Source organism: Poecilia latipinna, unplaced genomic scaffold (assembly GCF_001443285.1).
Source record: "Poecilia latipinna isolate Pla-1442-1.1 unplaced genomic scaffold, P_latipinna-1.0 Scaffold1083, whole genome shotgun sequence".
Classification (NCBI taxonomy): Eukaryota; Metazoa; Chordata; class Actinopteri; order Cyprinodontiformes; family Poeciliidae; genus Poecilia; species Poecilia latipinna.
This window is the reverse complement of record NW_015113699.1, coordinates 145968-151967: the sequence shown is the minus strand read 5'-3', so window position 1 is coordinate 151967 and position 6000 is coordinate 145968.

The window sequence follows — 6000 nt, the reverse complement described above, 5'->3', positions numbered from 1 at the left end:
CAAAAGACCATTTGCTAAAAGAACACCACAGATGGAGCAGATATTAGCATAGAAATATATATCCTAGTAAGCACTTTTTGCTTTCCAATTATTAATCGGTTAATCACAAAAATAATAAACCGATTAGCTCCTCACTATTAAGTGAAGTTGTTGACGAGTTGATCTAGTTTTTTTTAGCCGCAGATGCATCGTTCACTAAACGATGACTATTTTATTGCATTTAAGCCAAGAAAATGTTTTCTTATTTAAAAAAATATTTGAGTTATTTGTATGTTTTGATGTATTTCTAATATTGTATTAAGTGGTTAAAAGAAACACCTTAATCGATTGTCAAAATAACCGATTACTAAAATAATCACTAGTTTCAGCCCTAATTATAAACTTTTTTCTCAATTTAACTAGAAATGTTCACATCTGTCTGGTAAGAATCTGCTCAGTAGTTTGGTTATTTAATTTTCAGTTTCTAGATTTAAACAATACTGAGTGCAATTTATTAGATTGGGATTAACTGACAGTTATAAATTTAATGCAACTTGATTGGAGTAAATAAATCATTAAAATCATTAATCTTAGTCAAAAAGTGAATCCTACATCATATGAGGCAAATGTTTAAAGAACTAAAGTTTCTAATAAATTTTAAATTACATAAAATTCCAAATATGTACATTTTAAAACGGCCTACTGAAAATATGTTTACAATAACTTAAAGATTTTCAACTTTAGCAGTTTTTGTAGTGGAATAATTGCTTTGAATCTCAGATCCAACAAACACAAGAAGAATATAACTGAAAACATGTTGCAAATTATTATTTTTTTATTTGTTTGGAAACTGTGGTTTCTAACTTTTTCCTCAAAATATCCTCCTATTTAAAAAATCTATTCATCCTCTTGTAAAAGTTTTATGCTTTTCTTTATTGTTTTTAAGACTGTCAACACATTTCCTGTAGTTTATCAAAATTATGCCTTTTTCCCCCCCAACAAATCATTGGCTATAAAGTTTTATTTAGCTACACTGAAGGCATAAGAAGGCTCACTGTTTTTTCTAAAATTATTCTGTTTTAGAAAAAGACTACAACGCAGGGCACTCTGGGTAAATACAACAAAAACAAACATGCTAGTCTAGCGCTAGCAGGAGAAATGACTTGTTTTTTTGTTTTTTTTACCAAAGAGAAATCCTACAACCGCTAAAATCTGATGCCACTCCATTTTTGTTTACATTTCCACTCAGTGTTTTCTTCAGAGGTTTTTCTGTCATTTCCTTCAGCGCCACCACAGGTGAGGAGGGGAACTTGTTTTTCAATTAGTTTGGTTCTTTGGACGTAGTCCAGAGTGAAAGAGAAGCTCAGGAGCTGAAAATGTAACAAATGTTGCAACTTTATTCCCCTATCGAACCGAGTCCATGGGACTATCTGGTGTGCAAACACCCTAAAAGAATATTGTCTTAAAGGGGCAGTATCATGTAAAATTAACTTTTTTATAGCTTTACATCATTTTATGATGTTATCCCCTCATCAAAAACACACCTGGAGTGCTGATTTGATTGTTTCATGCATGTTTGAGAAATCCTGTAATCTCCATGGCAACCACTGAGCTGTACAAAACGCCTGGGTGGACCTGGCCCCGCCTTCGAGACGCAGCTCCTCCCCCACACAGCAGCAATTACCAAACATCTGGTGGAACATCTCATTATACGAGCTTCTTCTCCGTGCATCGCTTTTAAAAATGATGCTAACAGGGTTAATAGAGGAGCCATGTTGTGATGACTTCCTGTAGGTGGAGTTTCAGAAAGAGCAGAAGCTTCTTAAAGAGCCAGAGGCCCGATTTCAAGGCGTTATATCAAGTCATATTTGATATATGTAGTATTTTTATAACGCCTGAAGGCTTGATTGTACTATAAAATGGCACTATGTGCCTGGAAAACACATACTTCCCCTTTATTTATTTATTTTTTTAAATGGTGGATTTCTGAGAACGTCCATTGTTCTCCAGCGTGGTGGTCACCCGTCCTGACCTCTCACCCCCAAACTGTGCCCACCAGCAGCTATGCAGACAGACGCGGCTGAGCCGCCTGGAACCTCATCGTTAACTATTTGTTTATTCGAAATGAAGTATAAATAGCATGTGGGCTATCGGTTTCGAGTTTGCTACCAGGGCTTATGAATAATTAACACTCGCCCCCGGAAGGAGAGAGAGAGAGAGAAAACGGCTAAACTCGAGCACTGCTCAATAACCTCAGCGCTTCCTCCCAGTTCAAACCTCGGGCACGCCTAAAATAGAAACCAGGCAGCAAGAAGATAGACTGCAGAGCTGGATGTGGGTCACTGATGAGAAGGAGAATCAAAGTTTATCAGCAGGTCGACACTTTCAGATTTCGTCTCCCGGCTCTGACTAACGTTTAATCTGCTCTGTTGTTGTTAGCAGCAACATCACGACTAAAACCAAGGCTAAGAACCCCATAGAGCAAGATTTATAGCCGATTTATCTGGGATGTACGGAAGAGGGTTAGGGCCACAAGAAAAAAAGAAAAAGCATTCTGACTTTAATCTCAAAATTTTGACTTTAATTCCAGAATTTTTACTTTAATCTCCGAATTTTGACTATTTTTCAGAATTCTGACTTGTTTCCTTCAAAATCTAGCTTTCTTTCAAATTCTCACTGTTTTTCTCAGAATTTTGACTTTAATCTCAAAATTCAGACTATAATCTCAGAACTAACTCAAAATTTTAACTGTTTTTCATAATTTTGACTTTTTCTCAGAATCTTTGCTTTAAGCTGATTTCTGACAATCTATTTTGCATTGGCCCTAATCCTCTTATGGAGTGATGCAAAAAGAAAGTACACCCTCCTTTTTAATTTGCCTTTTATAATTAAGTAGATGTCTTAAAAAAACTAAACCCTCATGTAGACTAAATTATTAAACAAAATCAAGGCTGAAATGGAAAACCTGTTCCAGATAAACTAACCCCAACTACATCCTTACTGCTGCTTCCATTGGATTTTAAGGTACGTGATTATATAGATCTATAAATGCATAAGCTTTGGATTTGCGGTTCTGCAGCGGCAGGTGGGTATTAACAGTTTCGTCAGAAATTACCCAAAGATAAAGATATTAATGGTTAGACCAGGAATCTGCAACCTGCAGCTCTTTGTCCCTTCCACAACGTACATATTATAAATTTGAGCTTTTCAAAAGTCTAAAATGTTTTGACTTGAAATGCAATTTTTCCAATTTTGTTCTACAGAATTTCTCAGATTAATCCTCAAACTTTCTGAGTTTTTGGTGGAGATTTACTCCTTTTTTTTCTATCTGTAATGGCCCCAATATGCCGTTGTTTGGCTCTGTATCCCAGTTCCATGTTTCCTGATTTGGCATCAGCTTTTTAAGCTGCAGGTTGCCATGAGACTGCTGCTGCGCTGTTGGGAAACATTTCCTCCGACTCACAGTGAAACCTGCTAATGTCTCAGAGCAATAAAACAAAAAAGATGCTGGAAACCAGTTCAAAAACAACTTTAAATATTTCAGCTTGTGCAGATTTACAGTGCGTCTCAGCAGGTTTGGTTATAAGATGAGTTTAGCTTTTGATTAACTAGCTATGATGCCTGATTTTCATTGCCTTCTCATGGGATCATCTGCAGTGTCTCTTGGACCGATTTCCTGGTCCAGTTGTGAACAGTCAGGCTTTTCATTTCCTTCACGTCTCGGCCACACAAGCTGCTAAGTCCAAAGCTCAACAAAGATACACACCACATGGCTGTTTGCAAGCTATCTGCACCAAGCTGCAGCAACACCAGCCAGTAGAAGAGGCACAGGATGCAGCAGGATGTCTGCTTGGGGTACGGCAGGCTGTTTGTGTATTTATTCAACAACCTTGACATCAAACCTCGGGGCCCAATTTCAAGGTGACTTAAGTTATATTTGATCTATACAGCATTTTCATAACAACTGAAAGTCACATAGTTACTTGATTGTGCTGTAAAAAGCCACTATGGGCCTGGAAAATCCATGATACCGCCCCTTTAAACATGGGTATTAGTGGATTAGTATGACAAAAGTGTAGTAAGTTGTCTTGTACACTTTAAAATGTTCTCAAAATGTTGACTATTTGTAAAAAGAAAAAAAGTAAAAAATCAGAACTTAAACATATCAAGTTACTCTGTGTACAGCACGGTCACAAACAGTTTGACAAGGATGCTGACTGATGCCTATGCTATCAATTAAATGCACAAATGGGTTGCCATATAGAGTGACACTTGTGCTGCCGCTTCTTTCCTGGGTCTGGAGCACGGCCAGGTCTGTGGTAGCAAAATAAGCCGTGCCCTCCAGTTAACCTTCCACTGAGACGCACTCAGCCTCACACGAGGCCTGCATCCATATTTCATAGGTGAAACATATCTGCCCAGCGGTATTTTACACCCACTGTGGGGCTGACCTTCCAGGGGCTGACCTGGCATCAGGAGCACCGGGCCCGCAGCCCGCTCCAGCAGCTTTCAAGTCGAGGCCAAGCTGCCAGTCATCCAGCCTGGAGAAGATGCAGCAGCTCCAGCTCTGCTTCTGCCATCTATTTATTGAATAGTTTTACTGAATAACCGACTTTGTTCTGCGTGTGACAGAACGGAAACTTTTACTGCCGAGCCTTGGAGAGCAGGTTGTATTCATCAGTAGTTTTAGCTGCTGACCTTTTCCCTCCGTACATTCCCAGACCTCCTGGATAGTTGCTCAACATCTGCAGGCCAAATGATGTCCAGGTTTAATCTGATTAAACCAAACCGCAGTTTCTGTTCGACTCCCCTCCTCTTTGGAGACCCCGACTCCGAAGAACTTGGCCCACATGTGAACGGTCTGTTTTCTTTTTCCTTTTTGGGGTTCTTTGGCAGAGCCGGTGGAAAATTTCAGAGGGCATGACTTGTTAATTCCTCTGTCTTTTCCTGCTCTCTTTCTTACTCCCCCCGGCTCCCATCTCGTTGCTAAGGTGCAGCAGCTCTGAGCAGATCCAGTGCAGCACCGCAAAAACACAAAATCTTACAGAGTGTTTTAAAGTTTCTACTGCAAACATATTAGTGCACTTGAAATAAGACAAAACTAACTTGCTAATAACTGATATAGGAACTTATTTTAAGTATAAATTCTCCTTAATATTGATGAAAAAGTACTTGTAAGAAAAAAATCTGCCAGTGGAACTACATTTTTTTCATCAATATTAAGGAATATTTTACTTAAAGGAGACCTATAATGCTGAATTTGCATTTAGCATGTTTTTATACTCCCATTAGGTTCCATAGTGCTTGTAAGAATAAATGCTTATTAATATGTTCAGCTGGTGTTGGGCAATAAATTAAGGCTTTTGGTGTTTAGAAAATTAGTTTTAAAAACCTCCGGAATTCCCAGTGAAGCCCGGCCCGTTACCTAGCAACCCCAGCAGAGTTCCACCGGTCACTTAGCAACCCCAGCAGAGTTCCACCCGTCACCTAGCAACCCCAGCGGAGCTCCATCTTGTGTGGTCAGCTGGTTTTACCACTGTATGTTCTGTACAATGGCTGCTGGAAATGATCCAAATAGAAAATGAATAAAATGAAGTAAAAAAAAAAAAAAAGTATATACATGAAAAATATGTGAATCTAAAGCTTTACATGAGTCCAGAGTTTCACCACTGGATGTGCTGTACAAAGGCTGCTGAAAAAGACAAGTGTTTTGTTGTTGACTTAAAATCCAGAAACCACTTGCTGCATTCTTGTTGGTTATGCAGGAGACTCCACTTCTGCTTTTCAAAGACGTATGGCCGTATAATTGCAATCTGTTTGCAGCCATTCTTTGCAGACTCAACGAGTGTAAAGTCAGGGGGGCGTGGCCAGCAGCAGCAGCTAATATGGATTTAAAGCTCAAACTAGGCAGAACTGAGCAGACTAAAATCTCTCTAAGAATGATTTTGTGCAAAAAATGTAATGAACATGTTTTGCATGGCCAATAGGCTTATAAAAAAGTTCCTATATCTATCTGCAAAT